This window comes from Aquarana catesbeiana, linkage group LG02 (genome assembly GCF_042186555.1).
Source record: "Aquarana catesbeiana isolate 2022-GZ linkage group LG02, ASM4218655v1, whole genome shotgun sequence".
NCBI lineage: Eukaryota > Metazoa > Chordata > Amphibia > Anura > Ranidae > Aquarana > Aquarana catesbeiana.
Window position 1 is genome coordinate 60,223,159 of NC_133325.1, and position 17,533 is coordinate 60,240,691.

General features: G+C 41.9%; 1 protein-coding gene across 1 annotated transcript in view; it reads right to left on the bottom strand.

Moving 5' to 3' along the window:
• The window catches only part of NOX4 (NADPH oxidase 4), a 348,347-nt gene that overhangs the window by 175,316 nt on the left and 155,498 nt on the right, over positions 1 to 17,533 (bottom strand). The window lies entirely within an intron of this gene.

The following is a 17,533-nucleotide window of genomic DNA, read 5'->3' on the forward strand; positions in this document are numbered from 1 at the left end:
GTAAGAACAAAGGGCCTCTGGTACAGATGGGGTCGATTTCCTGGCTCCCTCCCTAGCGGTCAGTTTCCAGTGGCAACCGGAAACTAACTTGGGTTACAGAGATCCATGGCCTGGTCACATGGTACGGGAAGAAACAAGTGCACATATGAGGTCCACGGTATGTGCATAATAGGACCCCATTCTGTTACTGGGAATGAGGTAACAGAGGTACACTGGACTAGCAGAGAGGGTGCAGGCTCGGCAGCATCCCTCCTAATGCAACCTACATCAATTTACACAGTGTGTACTCTACACGGGACAATACTTATCAGATGAATTCTGCATTTTATAGCAGACAGTGTGATGGCTCATCTCTAACTCTGGGAACTGCCTTAATATTAGACTTTTGACATGACTGCAGTCTCCGACTGGTCCCTGACATTGATGAGCGTATTCTGCACAAAAGGTACCTCGCGTTCAGGACGACTAGACCTTGCTCCACAGGCTAATGAAGGCTGCTTAAAATTCCTTGGAATGGAGCATAAGGAGGGTGGTGGTAAAGTATTAATTTCTCTGACTGTTGGAGACTAGAGACTGCATGAGATTCCCTGGGAGCAGAAGCCATCAACACAGCTTTTCCTGTACCTGTTTTAATGCACTATAAGGCCACATTCACACTTGAGCTCAAAAACATCTGTTTAACAGGCATTTGACTTTTCTTTTTCTGCCTCTAAATGTCCCTCCATGTTAACCTATGTGTATAAATAGGCGTTTACAGAGGTTTAGAGGCAGAAAACAAAACATTACTTGTGCATTCTGAAGAGGACCGTTTGGGCTAAAAAAGTGCAAATGTGCATTAAAGCTAGTTGCTTTTATGCACGTTCACATGTTTTTACATTCCAATGGCTATAATAAATTAAAATTCTGGCCAATGAAATTCTCTAATGCCAAATGCATGAACAAGCATAAACAGGCATGCAAAAACGTGCCTTTTACTGCATTTTTTCTGCTTCTTGTCTGCTGTAAGTAGAAAAGGCTTTTAAAAGAACACATTGTGCATGTGGCCTAAAACTCTGAATGGGCTCGTAATCTCCTGGCTGGCTCTCAGATTTCTACATTAATGTTTCAGTAAATTTGTCTTGGGCTAACATATATTCACTTGAGACCCCAGCACAGAGTTCTCCATTCAACAAACCCCTGTGTACACACTAGTTTAATCAAACCACACTATCGTATAACACAACCTATTAATATTTACTTATGCTTTTGCAGTTTTCCACCTAATGCATTTTTAATGAAGCAATAAATTTGATGTGTATAACATCTTTCTCTGATGGATGAAAAAAAAAAGTCTCATATTCTTAAGTGGAAAGCATTCGGTTTGGCTTTTTCCTTGATATTTAAAGAAAAAACATGGCCAGATCGCGCATCAAGAAGCCTCTAAATCAAAGCCTCTTGCAATTAGTGAGTGTTTGATTATGCAGATTAGCCAGGCAGTAAAACAGCAGCTGTGTGTGTTTGCGAGTCAGACTGATTATTCTTCTTGTAGCCATTTCAACTAGCACTTTGAAAAGAAAATTTATCATCTTAAAATACAGGACGCAACCTTACCCGTTTTATTTTGAGTGCATGACCGCTTTTGCATACATGCATTTGCAGTAACATACAGTGTATCTGGAAAGCATTCACAGCACTTTACTTTTTCCACATTTTGATATGTTACAGCCTTATTCCAAAATGGATTAAAATCATTAATTTCCTCAAAATTCTACAAACAATACCCAATAATGACAACATGAAAGAAGTTTGTTAGAAGTCTTTTCAAATTTATGAAAAATAAAAAACTAAAAAAATCACATGTACATAAGTATTCACAGCCTTTGCCATGCCACTCAAAATTGAGCTCAGGTGCATCTTGTTTCCACTGAGCATCCTTAAGATGTTTCTACAACTTGATTGGAGTTCACCTGTGGTAAATTCAGTTGATCGGACATGATTTGGAAAGGCACACACCTGTCTATATAAAGTCCCACAGTTAACAGTGCATGTCAGAGCACAAACCAAGCCATGAAGTCCCAGGAATTGTTTGAGGCACAGATCTGGGAAAGGGTACAGAAAAATGTCTGCATCATTGAAGGTCCAAATAACACAGTGGCCTCCATCATCCATAAATGGAAGAAGTTTGGAACCACCAGGACTCTTCCTAGAGCGGGCCACCCGGCCAAACTGAGCGATCAGGACCTTGGTCAGGGAGGTGACCAATAGGGACGGGCCAAATGACACCCTGTTCGGTTCGCACCAGACCTTTCGAACATCGCAAAAGTTTGGAACCGATAAATAAATAATGAACCCTATTACAGTCTATGGAACCCGAACTGGAAAAATCAAAAGTGGCTATTTTGAAGGCTTATATGCAAGTAATTGGGCATACAATGGTTATGAGGGTCCAGGTACTGCCCTGGGGGAGATATATCAATGAAATAAAAGTTTGTAAAAAAAAAAAAATTTAAATGAGCAGTGATTTATTGATGCGTAAAGTGAAAGCATAAAAATAAAAAAAATCCTTTCAATATAGTGCCTGGGGGGGTCACCTTAGTCTTCATGTAAAGTGGCACATCTGTACTGTGTATAGACGCTGCTACAGCAATAATTGCATTTATAAAGCCAAGAAAAATGACATTTTCCCTGCAAGCTTTATTTTGTAAGCAACGGCTTGGGGAGCCAGTCTGTATGATGAGGCCACAATTTAGTGCACTGGGAACAAGATTAGAGATTTTTTAAATAAATTCTGGTGTCTCTTCCACAGACTTTGGTTAGAAGTAACAGGTGCGGAAAAATTGGTCTTTGGGTGTCGGTGGTGCCTTCACAACGTAAACTTATAGAGGTACTCTTGATGAAAGCAAGAATTGGTCTTACTGTCAAAAATTTTAATTAAAAGCACCTGTCAGACGGTGCGGAAAAATTGGTCTTTGGGTGTCAGTGGCGCCTTCACACCGTAACCCTATAGAGGTACTCTTGATGAAAGCAAGAATTGCCCTTGCTGTCAAAAATTTAAATGATATGCACCTGTCAAACAGGTGCGGAAAAATTGATCTTTGGGTGTTAATTGTGCCCATGAAACCTACACCGTAAAAATTCTTCCAGATGAAATCAACACCCACAATGCTAGGCAGCCTAGAAGTCATGCAGAGATTACACATCCCAAAAACACTTAATCAGCAACTTCGGCATCGGGGGCTTCATAGCTGCTGGTAATCCAGGACTGATTCATTTTGATAAATGCCAGACGGTCCATGGAGTCTGTAAACAGACGTGTTCTATTATTAGTAACAAAACCTCCAGCAGCACTTAATGCCCATTCAGAAAGCATGCTGGATGCAGGGCAGCTCAGACCAGCAGCTCAATTGCATACTGGGCAAGTTCTGGACAGTGGTCTATTCTCATAACCCAGTAAGCCAGTGAATCGTCCTCTGGAAAAGCTCTCCATCTCTGTTTTCATCCTTAGATAATCGTCCACCATGTGATGCAGATGCTGTCAATGGGATGCGAAAGCTGACAGCCCTGGGTGACGAGGACCAAAAAATCTTAGCAACATAGCTGATGATGGCACCCTAAATGTGAAACTAAAATAGTGTAGCTGCCCTTTTTAACAAGTGAAGTATTCACTCCTTCATAAATAAAAACTATAAATAAAGGTGTTGGCGCTAACAATCATCAAGCATAATGTAAATCAGAAATAATACCATGTACCATACATGATACACATGAAAAATGCCACCTGAAAAGTCTGATGTGACAATCCCAACACCAACTGCAAAACTTATAAAACATAGAATAAAGTGCTTCCAAATTGCTGTGTCTTCAAAAACGCTTCACCACGAATGCTCATGAGGTAGATGGCAACTCACCAAAGGTGTTTGACCTCTTTTTACAGTAGGTCAAAATGCACTTTTGGAAAAAACTGATAGATTCCTTAGTTTGAACCTCTCCACTCTAAGACTCTCTCAGGACAAGGGTGGGGATGTGGGAACAGACTCCACCAGGGACACAAAGAAAAACTTTATGGTGTATTATGTTTTATTAAAAGTGTAAAGGCAAACATAAAAGTTGCACTCACATGTGACTGTGCCTGTCCTGGCACTAGGTGTCTACAGCATGTGCGGATAAGGTATACTAGGCTTGCGCAGACGTGCGGTCCCGCCTTGCTCTGGATAGTCAGCTTGGGTAAGTATCACATATGGAACCGAGAAGTGACAAATTCCCGCTCCAATGTACGTTTTACCGTACTTGTACTTCCTGAAGATGCCAAGCACGATGAAGCTTAGGTCAGAGCGGGGATACGTCACTTCTGGGTCTGGCGCAAGCCTGGTTTACCTTATCCGCACATGCTGTAGACCTAGTGCCAGGACAGGCACAGTCACTCCACTACTCTTTTGACCAACAGAAGCCTCAAAATTACATTTTCCAGAACACTGTAACCTACCAGAATCTTAAAAAGCTTTAGACAAACTTCTCTTTAAGGTTTCCTCAAGAGATTTCATCTTCTGCACTCTCTGTGGGGACAGAATGAGTTCTGAGACTTTCCCCTTGTAACGGTGCTCAAGGAGGGTTGCCAACCAATACAGATCCTTCTCCTTTATGCCACGCATTCTTCGGTCCTTTCAAAGGCTTTGAAGCATAAGGGAGCCCATGCACCGTAAATTTGCGGAGGGCATGAGAAGCAGACTCCTCGGGGTCACTGAGGATTACAGTATCTGGAACTACTTCCTCCAAGCCACGTACTACTCCCAAGGGTTCTGGGGATTAAAAACCATCTCTTACTGTTTGATGCATGTCTTCCTTTGCTTCAATGCCTCCAAAACTGCCAGAATGCACCTCCTCCTCCATCTCCTCTTATGTGTTCTGTGGCATAGGAACAATGGTGTCTGCATAAAGTGGGCCTTGAGAGGAAAGGAAGTCCTCCACTTCCTCCCGCTGCTCTGCCTTGAGTGCCCTGTCCATAATGCCACTCAGAGTCTGCTCCAGCAGGAACACAACAGGGATTGTGTCACTGATGCATACACTGTCACAGCTCACAATCCTTGTGGCCTCCTCACATGGTGACAGTACAGTGCATGCATCCTTTTTGAGCAGCCATTGGCGTGGGGGAAAAAAGTCAAGCCGGCCTGAGTCTGTCGTTGTACTATACTCACATAGGTACTCGTTGATGGCCCTCTGCTGCATGTGCAACTGCTGCAGCATTGCCAAAGTCGTGTTCCACCTGGTGGGCATGTCACAAATCAGGTGGTTTATGGGCAGGTGGAATTCCCACTGAATTTCAGCCAACCGAGCACTGGCTGTGTATGACCGCCTGAAATGGCTACAGACTGTTCTGGCCTGCTTTAGCAGATCTTCCAACCCTGCATACCTATTTAGGAAATGCTGCACCACCAAATTGAGGACATGTGCCAGGCATGGCACATGTTTCACTTTTCCCTGGCTAAGGGCAAACAGGAGGTTTATGCCATTATCGCACACCACTATTCCTGGCTCCAGCTGACGTGGTGTGAACCTCCCCTGGGCTTGCCCCTGCAGAGCTTCAAGAATCTCTGTACCGGTGTGGTTCCTGTCAACTAGACACACCAGCTGATGCACTGCATGGCACCTTTTAGCCTGACTCATTGAATAGTCCCTTGAACGCTTAGGGGGCACTTGTGGTTCATAGGACAATTCAGCAGAGGAGGGCATAGAGGAGGAGGAGGAGGAGGTAGAGCTGACAAATCTTGCATCATCGCCACTAGCTGCATGGAGACATGGCAGAATAACAAGCTGCAGAAATAACAAGGAGGCGGGTTTAGCCACTCAGTGGACTGCGCATTAGTCTTTGCTTGGGTGACGGAGGAGGAGGAGGATGAGCATGGTTTATTAAGGCAGTCCACCACCTCCTCTGCATGCTGTGGCTGGATAGCATGGGCAACATCACTAAACAGAGGAAATGATGCCCTGCCTGAGGACTGAACACGTCCACCGTCCACACGTCCACCTTTGCCTGTGGACATTTACGCTGCTGGCCCCCTCACAGTACCATGGGAATGTCTGTCTCTCCTTGTTGTCTTCCCAGACATGATGTGGGGGGTGCTTATTAACACAATTGTCCTATGTCCTATAGGACACAATTGTCCTATGACTTAGCGCCTTGAGGCGATTCAGTTCGCAATTGCAGCGCTTTACAAATCATTCATTCATTCATTCATTCACAATGTAATAAAGATGTGGAAATGTGTACGTGGATGCATTTTAATCAATGGAAACTGGTGTTTGCTAGACATGTGCAATTCATTTAGTTACAAATTCATTTTTTAACAAATTTAGACAAATTCGTTAATTCGGAAATATAATTTCCGAATTTTCGAATTTTTCTGAATATTCAGAAATTCAAAAAATCTAAAATTTGGAAATTCAAAAATTCTAAATTTCGGAATTTCGAAATTTGGAAATTCAGAAATTCGAAATTCAAAAATCCAAAAATAAGAATGAAAATCCAAAGATTCAAAAGAACGATAATCTGAAAATAAGAACAAAAATCAGAAAATTCAAAAACCCGAAAACTCGAAAATCTGAAATAATAACTAATAATAACTTAACTATTACTAACTATTAAAGTATAGGTATTGGATTTTCCTTTCAAAGCCTCGTACACACAATTGGATTTTCCAATGGGAATTGTATGATGACAGGCTGTTGGCGAAAAATCCGACTGTTTGTACGCTCCATCGGACAATTGTTGTTGGATTTTCCGCGGACAAATGTTGGATGGCGGGCTTTAAAATTTGCAGCGGATAAATGTCTGTTGTCGAGTTTTCTGAGCGTGTGTACATAAGTCCGTCAGACAAAAGTCCAAAGTACAAACACGCATGCTTGGAAGCAAGGACGAGCCGGAAGCGGTCGGTCTTGTAAACTAGCGTTTGTAATGGAGAATTAAGAATTTTTTTATTGTGCATTAAAAAAAGAAAAGAAATAAAATTAGACATGCTATTTACCAATAGAACCTAACCAAAAAGTACATTCTATGCATCCAAAAATATAGAAAATATACGAAATCAAATCATTGTTCAACCAAAAAATAAAATAAAAGCCTCATGCATGTGTCCTGCTTCTTAATATAGGGGGTCAGCAATGTCAAGAGTTGGTGAAAGCAGGGATCCGTCATCCGGAAATAATTCCGAAAAGCATCTGGATTATTCTCCTGGAGCAGCAAAGGCATATGACAAAATTGGTCACGATTAATAAAGCAAACAATTTTTGGTCCAAGAAATCCTCCTTCTCCTATTCCTGGACTGGACTTGGGTCAAAGCAATAACTCCAAGGCCAATAATAAATAACACGTTATCTCCTCCGATTCCGCAACATGGCTGGTTGACGAACGGCTGTTCAGAAACTAATTGAAAAGCACAAAATGAAAAGCGCAAAATGAAAAGCGCAAAATGAAAAGCACAAAATGAAAAGTGCAAAATGAAAAGCTGGAAATAAAACGCGCAGAATGAAAAGCGCAAATCAACACTCACCAAACTTCTACTAACACGAAATTAGCAGAAGGAGCCCAAAGGGTGGCGCTAAAGAGCTGAAAAACCACGTAGTACGTCACTACGTTCGTGGCCAACAATTGTGTGCCGTTTATATGCAAGACAAGTTTGGGGCCAACTCCCTTTGGACAAAAGTCTGCGGTTTTGTCTGTGGAAAATCCGATCGTGTGTACGAGGCTTATATGAACGGAACGAATAAAAATGTACCCGAAGTTACGAATTATCCATAATAACGAATTCCATATCTAAACGGATGGAACGTAACAAATTAATAATAATAAATAACAATAATAATAATAACTTATTATTATTATTATTTAGTTTCGTTTTATTTGTTTAGATGCGGCATTCTTTATTTCGGATAATTCGTAACTTCAGATAAATTTGTATTCGTTGCGTTCACTAACAGCCAAATTTGAAAGGAAATACCAATACCTATAATTTAATAGTGAGTTATTCTTAGTTAGTTAGTTAGTTATTATTTTGAATTTTTGCAGGAGCCGACGGTCACAGCACCGGCCCTTTAGAAACGGCATGATCGTGCCCTCTCTTCAGTGCGCATGCGCCGATGATATCGGCGCAAGCGTATATGGTAAATATCTCATAAACCGTGCAGGTTTAGGAGATATTTCCAGTACATATAATAGCAATCCAGTAACTATAATAAGGCTTACCTGTAGGAAAAAGTGGTGTGTAAGGGTTAACAACCACTTTAATTTGCAAAAAATTGTGGCAAAAAATTATATCACCTTGGGATACCTACTTTCCAAAAAAGGGGTCATTTCAAGGGTGTTGTTACTGTCCCGAAATTTGTATTTGCTGTGTTTGCTGTAGTACAGAGAGAAAGGGAAACTTTTTTTTCATAATTTTTGCTCTTTTTTCCTTTATATAGTAAAAAAACAACAAAAGTGATTATTATATTGGTTGTAAACCCTCTCTTATACCCAATGAAGTGACTGGTCTCAGGTGATAAACAGAGATGAAACAAATGCTCCTACATAGGTTGTACCTGTTTATCTGCAGTCCTCTCTACATCCGTTCAAAGTCCAGAGTGTATATAGCTTGTTTAAGAATTCAGAAAAAGGAGGCGGACAGCTGAGGCTACACTCTGCAGAGCTCGGTTAGGAGAGCTCCTAGAGCTGGTTGGAGGGAAGGGACACACCCCCTTCACACAGCAACAGAGCTGAGGCTGTCAATCAGCTGGAAAACCCTCCCCGTCATCATATTTCTCTTGGTGTCATGAAAACTCAGAAGTGATTAATGCTGAGGAAGGAAGCAGCAGACAGAAATTACACTTAGTGCTCTTGAGGCAAGTACACATTATAGAGGGGTATGCTTTGTTCATTGTTCATATCTAAGGTTTATACTGTATCTACTTTTAATACCACCAAAAAAAAAGCTCCATCTTACTCACAAAAAAACATATGGGTATGCTATTGCATGGCAGAGTAATTGCCAGTCAAAGTATGAAAGCACTAAAAACTGAAAAATATCCTGGTAATGTAGGGGTTTATGCAGGCTAGAACTCAAGTAGCTAATCTTTAAACTTGCATTTAAAAAAAAATAATCTACACAAGAGCCCCAATTATTTGCCCAAAATCATGCCCAGGTTCCAGGTCTTTGTACTTCTAGTCTGATTGGTCCAGTCTGCAGTGCACTCAATGCTTCCTGGTGATGCAGGTACTGCTCATTGGTGTTGGAGTCCTCCATGAAGCCTTCCATCATAATGCCAACATAAGGCTGGCTGGTTGAGCAACACAGCAAAACTCAAGGCTACCACAAAGGGTTTATTGACTGCCCAATCCATTGCATTTTTATTTTTTTTATATTTAAGAGGATTGGAGAAAACTGTTCCTTTTATACAGTAGGGACTTCTCTTTTTTCCTCTATATAAGCTAGGAGAATAAACTGAAGTACTGGGACAGAATAAACACAGAATACCCAACTGGCAGAACCCAAATAGCAAATTAGATGCTCCTCTTGTTATAAAGCTAGCAATAGATGACTCCTTTTTTTTTTTTTTTTTTGATGAGTCAGTCTGATCCAAAAATTATTTATTTATTTATTACATTTACTTATATAGCACCGTCAATTTACGCAGCACTTTACATATATATTATACATTCACATAAATCCCTGCACACAAGGAGCTTCCAATCTAAGGTCCCTAACTTACATTCATACATAGAATGTACATTATCCCCCCCCCGCTGGGACATTGTATTCTGACAGCAGGACTCTCCGTTGTCGGTATACATTGATCGATGGCTGCTGGAGAAAAGTTTTCCAACAAGCCCATGTGACAGAAGTTGATCTAACAACCGACTTCTATCATAAATAGGAAGAAAGCCAAAAACCATGCAAGCTGATGCACTTTGCCCGCACACTGGGGCTTAGTCATAGAACCCTATGATTAAGCCCCTGGTGAGCGGGGCAAAACGTGCCAGGGCGTGATTTTTGACGGAGACTTGTAGGCTGAGGCCACTCCTCACTTCTAAGTCACACCGGGAGTGTGGCGTTCTTCCTATTTATGTGCACACTACTTTCTGGATGAGAACATTTGCCGACATCCCTTTTTCTGTGCATCACAGCTTTGACCGGCGCTCCAAGACTTTACTGAAAGTGACTTCTATCAAAAAGGCACTGCCACAGATGGAGTGAAATTCACCTGGTCCCTGCTAAACCAGCCACATTTTTATCTATCTATAGCCAGCTTAATAAGGGAAGCTAAAAAATAGTCTATACAGGATTGGTAGGTTCAAAAAAAGACACGAAGTGGGGAAGATACCCCGAGGAGTTAACTTTTGAACACCTCGGGCATCTCCCCCACTTTGTGTCTTTTGTGTCTTCATAATCATTCATGTTCAGGAGTTGACGGGATAGGCGCCAGCTAAATTGGTGAGTCAGCATACCTATCAGTGCTGGCCAACGCATAGGCCCAGCACTCTTGATCCTACGGTACCCAACCTAGTGTTTTATTATTTGTTACAATTGGTAGGTTCAAAAGCTCCTTATTTTACAATACCTCACTTTTCCAAAGCTCTCCTTTAAACACATGTAAATGGTCTTCTTCTGCTGAAATACATTACACTCTTCTCTCTACGTTTACAAACTCCATTTGCACTGCAGAAAATAATGAAATAAATGTAGATTTTTTTTTTTATATTGTGTGGTTTGGTTCCAGCATCCATTAGTGTCAATAAATGTCATCAGTCTATTATATTTAATGTATTTAGCACCATGGGATGTCTGCAGTGAAATAAATATAATTACTCAGTACAGCAGGTTAGGCCGTTTCCAGTAATGAATAACATAATAAAAAATGGACTGAAAAAACTATTACCTGCTACAGCCCAGGGGTAAATAATGACCTAGAAAACACATCTGGAGAAACACTTTCTAAGATCCAGAACGGGAGATAGAAACAACCACAATTATTTTATTCAGCGCTCACCATTCATTATCAATTAAACAATGCTAACATACACCAAGTATTATCGGCATGTTTGTTCTGTTCTGTGTTTTTTATCTTGCATTCCTTGAAAGGATTTGTGAACTTCATGTTTGGTTAGAGTGGTCATAAATGGGCCAATTTTTCCAAATGGAGCTCCCAATTCTAACATGACCTATCACAACTGGACCTTTGAAGACTTTTAGGTGGGTGCCTATCCCCAACCACCTTGAAATTGCACATTTGGTACAAGGTACAAAAATTAGAGCTGTTGCCCACTGTTCTTAAGTTTACAATCTTTTGGTTCATGATAATTCAAAGTCGGTGGGGTGGGGATATGTTAAAGTGTATTTACAGCAAAAAACTTTTTTTTTTTTTGCATGGTTAAAACCCAGTGCTATTTTTTGCTGTCTATGTCCCACTACAGCAGGCATTCTCAACTAAGGTTCCTCCAGAGGTTGCTAGGGTTTCCCCAAGTTGTGGCTGGTGGACCTCCCATTTGGTGCCTGCCCACTTGAGGACCAACACCACTTGACAACGCCAGTGTCATGTCCTCCGGTCATATTTTTAGCTGTCTGTAAGGGTGTCTGTGTGTGTGTGTGTGGGGGGGTCTGACTATTACTGTAATAGGAGCATTTTTCCCACTGACCTCCAATAAATGAACTCTAGTACTGATTTCCCAATATCTGAACATTATTTCAAGGATTCCTCTAAGGAAAGGGGTAAAAAAAAAAGCCTGCAATAGAGAGATTACCCTTCACTTCCAATGCTGGGGATACAACAGGAAATTGGAGGAAATACATTCAATTCAGGAGAATTCTGGTCTTAGACAATTGTCGCTGGAGCCTCCAGTCATCCTATAAGTAGGGCAAGGGGCGAGAGGAGCAGGAGATCTGCACAGAGAGCCGGAGTCTTTCGATATTAACAAGTGGGTAATCATCCGCTTGTTAATATGATAAGTTGAGCAGCTCCCACCCCCTGTCCAGATCTGCACAGCTTCTCCCGACCGCTGCCCTGCTACTAGGATGACATCACCGGGTGGGGAGACCCTGTAGAGGATACACAGGCTGACTCCTGCCTCTGTCCTGCCAAAGGTAGGTCTGTGCAGGAGAGGCAGAAAGTAAAAGGGGGCACTGTGATTAGAGAGAAAAGGGGGGTCCTGACTTCAAGGGGCACTGCGATGGGGGTTGGCTGTGACTGATAGGGGCACTGTAATATAGGACACTGTGATATAAAAGTACCCCTTTACAGTGCAGTCCCCTTTACATCACAATGCCCCTTTACATTGCAGTCCCCTACCCATCACAGCCACCCCCCCCCTTTGCAGTGCAGTCTGCATTACATTAATGAAAAGGGGACTGCACTGTAAAGGGGTGCTAGAGTGTAAAGGGGGGCTGTGATGTGAAGGGGAACTGAGGACACTGTGGGACTGTTTTAAAGAGGGAACTGTGCTGTGAACGGGGCCCGAGGACAAACTCCATGAATATCCCATCATCAACCCCCACAATAGGAAGTGTGTTATTGGCTGGATCACCAAGTGAAAAAAAAAAAAAACCAAGGCAGCCACCACATCTAAGGATGGGTAATATTGAAATTTTGATTTTGCATTTACACACTTTTGAGTTCAAAGATATGTGGATCATGAAAAAAGGAAGACACACATAAAAAAGAGATAAGAAAGGCTGCGCACCCCGAAAATTGGATTAAAGAAAAATAATTTTCCCCATGGGGCTTTAAAACAGCAATGCACATAATGAAAGGAAGTTCTTAATAGATGTATAAAAAGTTTTATCCAATATCATGGTTTGAAGTACAGTATAGAGAATCATCTGGTACAGTAACACACATCTTATTCCCCAGTGCAGTAACAAACACATTAATACACATAATTAGGTTACATAATGTTACATAAATAGCAAGCCCCGACGCGTTTCGACCTGTATATGGTCTCTTCAGGGGGACAGTTGGATCTAAAAAAGAATTACATCAATTAAATTCAAATAGATAAATATATATATTATTGTGCATCACTTGGATTAGACCAAGATAATGAGTCTTTACCGCTAAATGGTGGAATGGGTGTTCTCTAGTCCAGGATATGTGCTGAGGGCCAATGGAAACACCGGAGGGCTCGGGGGGGCACCCTCACTCTCCCAGGAGAGCCAGCCTCAGGGGGCTTACAAGGAGCCACACTTAGCGTGCCCCCCGGGAGGGGAGATGAGGGGGAGGAGCCCACACCTGCAACAGAAACCCAAGAATAGCCATGTATTAGTTAGAGGAAGTTTGATAATTAACTTGGTAATGTACTGAGTGTTTCCAATTTGTCTATGTGGAGACTGGCGTTGGATAGGATTTTTACTATGTAAATATATTGAAATGTTAATTCCATTCCATGGATGTAATCGATAAGATTTAATGATCGTGTGATCCAACAATGCAGTGGTATGGTAAGTCTGTTATACTATTGTAATGGATAGGTAAATAAGAAGGATAAAATGGGTGAAAAAGAGGGAAAAAGATGTGTGTGTGAAAAAAAAACAAAAAAAAAAAAAAAAACACAGCAACAACGATGGCCTAAATGGAGAGGAGTGCATTGTGTGGTGGAGAATGGTGTGAATGAGGTGGTGCATGGTGTGGTAACATGACATGGTGCTTGCTTGGTGCCTGCTGTGTGAAAACAAAAATGAAAAGTGAACTAAAAAAGTGAAAAGCCAATCAAAATGTGAAAGTGTGTGTGTAGGATGGTGGAGAGTGCTGTGTGGAATGAAGGTGAAATAACCAAAAGTTTACCTTATCAGTTGTATAAATCGTGTAGGCTGAAGGTAATGTTGGACTTGTTGATAGGTTCAATGTGATAAGCTTGGTGGCGATCATGCAAAAATAAGGGCTCTAGTGTAGAAAGAACCTGGCAGCAGTAGCATTCATCCTGGCCTGTAGGAGATCATGATCTAATTATCAGGCCTCCAGTCTCCCTTTATATCCAAATTCAGGCAAATGGGATAATCATGTGCAGGTGCAAACCCCCCACCCACACCGCCCCCAAGAAAAAAAAAAAAAAAAACAAAACAAAACCCGGAGGGATTGGCGCTGGAACCGCTGATGGAGCGGCCCCTGTGTGGCTCCCTCGGCGTCCCGGAAGGCCTACAGGCCCCGACCACTGTCGTCATCTCCGCCGCAATGCGCGTGACGTCATGACGTTGTGCGTTTTTGTCGCACTCCGTCAAACTTCCGGAGATGAACACGGGACGCCGCCGGCAGGATAGAGCTCACCTTAACTGCAGCGGTGAGCAAAAAAGGGGGCACGCAAAGGAATTCGCATGCCCCCCCCCCTTTTCCTGCCGGGAAGCCGCGAGGGGTCAGACTCACCCCAAGAAGGGAGAGGAGGCACCACCAACACCCGCCAGTCCAAAAAATGGCCCTCAAAACAAAAACAAAAATACTGGGGATGGTGTCAGTAGGACATGAATGACTGACTTCATGGGATCACCAACATAGCACACAGCAAATGTTGATGGTCTGGTATGTTTTTTGTTTATTTTGCATTTTTAACATTTTTTAAATTTTTTACATGGGCTGTGTGTTGGTTCCAGGTCCCCACGTTCCTGCATCGAATGTCAGTATGAAAATAGGTAGAATATAAATAAAGTTTGTCAGCAATTGCCATATAAGGCAATTGAATATCATGCAGTGTGGGGGTCTAAGTTAGATTCCCCCTCATGCATGGGATTTTTAAAAGTTGACCGAGTGGGAACAATTGATTAACAATGTGCAGGATACGTATCCTGCACATTGTTAATCAATTGTTCCCACTCGGTCAACTTTTAAAAATCCCATGCATGAGGGGGAATCTAACTTAGACCCCCACACTGCATGATATTCAATTGCCTTATATGGCAATTGCTGACAAACTTTATTTATATTCTACCTATTTTCATACTGACATTCGATGCAGGAACGTGGGGACCTGGAACCAACACACAGCCCATGTAAAAAATTAAAAAAATGTTAAAAATGCAAAATAAACAAAAAACATACCAGACCTTCAACATTTGCTGTGTGCTATGTTGGTGATCCCATGAAGTCAGTCATTCATGTCCTACTGACACCATCCCCAGTATTTTTGTTTTTGTTTTGAGGGCCATTTTTTGGACTGGCGGGTGTTGGTGGTGCCTCCTCTCCCTTCTTGGGGTGAGTCTGACCCCTCGCGGCTTCCCGGCAGGAAAAGGGGGGGGGCATGCAAATTCCTTTGCGTGCCCCCTTTTTTGTTTACCGCTGCAGTTAAGGTGAGCTCTATCCTGCCGGCGGCGTCCCGTATTCATCTCCGGACGTTTGACGGAGTGCGACAAAAACGCACAACGTCATGACGTCACGCGCATTGCGGCGGAGATGACGACAGTGGTCGGGGCCTGTAGGCCTTCCGGGACGCCGAGGGAGCCATACAGGGGCCGCTCCATCAGCGGTTCCAGCGCCAATCCCTCCGGGTTTTGTTTTGTTTTTTTTTTTTTTGTTTTTTTTTTTTTTTTCTTGGGGGCGGTGTGGGTGGGGGGTTTGCACCTGCACATGATTATCCCATTTGCCTGAATTTGGATATAAAGGGAGACTGGAGGCCTGATAATTAGATCATGATCTCCTACAGGCCAGGATGAATGCTACTGCTGCCAGGTTCTTTCTACACTAGAGCCCTTATTTTTGCATGATCGCCACCAAGCTTATCACATTGAACCTATGAACAAGTCCAACATTACCTTCAGCCTACACGATTTATACAACTGATAAGGTAAACTTTTGGTTATTTCACCTTCATTCCACACAGCACTCTCCACCATCCTACACACACACTTTCACATTTTGATTGGCTTTTCACTTTTTTAGTTCACTTTTCATTTTTGTTTTCACACAGCAGGCACCAAGCAAGCACCATGTCATGTTACCACACCATGCACCACCTCATTCACACCATTCTCCACCACACAATGCACTCCTCTCCATTTAGGCCATCGTTGTTGCTGTGTTTTTTTTTTGGTTTTTTTTGTTTTTTTTCACACACACATCTTTTTCCCTCTTTTTCACCCATTTTATCCTTCTTATTTACCTATCCATTACAATAGTATAACAGACCTACCATACCACTGCATTGTTGGATCACACGATCATTAAATCTTATCGATTACATCCATGGAATGGAATTAACATTTCAATATATTTACATAGTAAAAATCCTATCCAACGCCAGTCTCCACATAGACAAATTGGAAACACTCAGTACATTACCAAGTTAATTATCAAACTTCCTCTAACTAATACATGGCTATTCTTGGGTTTCTGTTGCAGGTGTGGGCTCATCTCCCCTCCCCCCCCCCCCTCCCGGGGGGCGCGCTAAGTGTGGCTCCTTGTAAGCCCCCTGAGGCTGGCTCTCCTGGGAGAGTGAGGGTGGCCCCCCGAGCCCTCCGGTGTTTCCATTGGCCCTCAGCACATATCCTGGACTAGAGGACACCCATTCCACCATTTAGCGGTAAAGACTCATTATCTTGGTCTAATCCAAGTGATGCACAATAATATATATATTTATCTATTTGAATTTAATTGATGTAATTCTTTTTTAGATCCAACTGTCCCCCTGAAGAGACCATATACAGGTCGAAACGCGTCGGAGCTTGCTATTTATGTAACATTATGTAACCTAATTATGTGTATTAATATGTGTTTGTTACTGCACTGGGGAATAAGATGTGTGTTACTGTACCAGATGATTCTCTATACTGTACTTCAAACCATGATATTGGATAAAACTTTTTATACATCTATTAAGAACTTCCTTTCATTATGTGCATTGCTGTTTTAAAGCCCCATGGGGAAAATTATTTTTCTTTAAAGATATGTGGATCTGCACATGTGCCATGCGGATGGCATTAGATGTGTACTGAATGGCAAATATACACAGCAGGGGGAAATAAAAAATAAGAAGTACCTCAAGGATTGTAAACTAACTCATATGCTTGAGTCTAAACTACATAGGCTCTTTTGTGTGATTTTCATGCAATTAGAAAATAATATAAACCTGTTGTTAGAGCCCAAACATACAACAGCCTGTGCATTATTATGCACATAAGCCAGCGCGCACCGGTGTGCATTGTTACACTAGCTGCAACGCAGTGATTATTTTTCAACTTCTCACATTATTATGCATTAAAGAATGCCCTTGTGTGTTAAAGCACATCAGAACAGGCTTCACTGTGCAAAAATGCAACTGTCCTTTTTTATTAAACAATACAACTGTCTTTTTTTCACTAAACAATACAACTGCCCCTTTTTGCATCAAACAACGCAACTGTCCTTTTTTTTTCATCAAACAATGCAACTGGTCATTTTCACCAAACAATGCAACTGTCCTTTTACCCTGGTTCACACTGAATGTGGCTTTGAAATTGTACAACTGCACTTGAAATCGTACGATTTCAAAGCCGCATGTCAGTGCGACTTAAGGTGCTACTTTACTGACATCTGTGCAACTTCAAAAACAGATGTCCATGCAAGTCATACC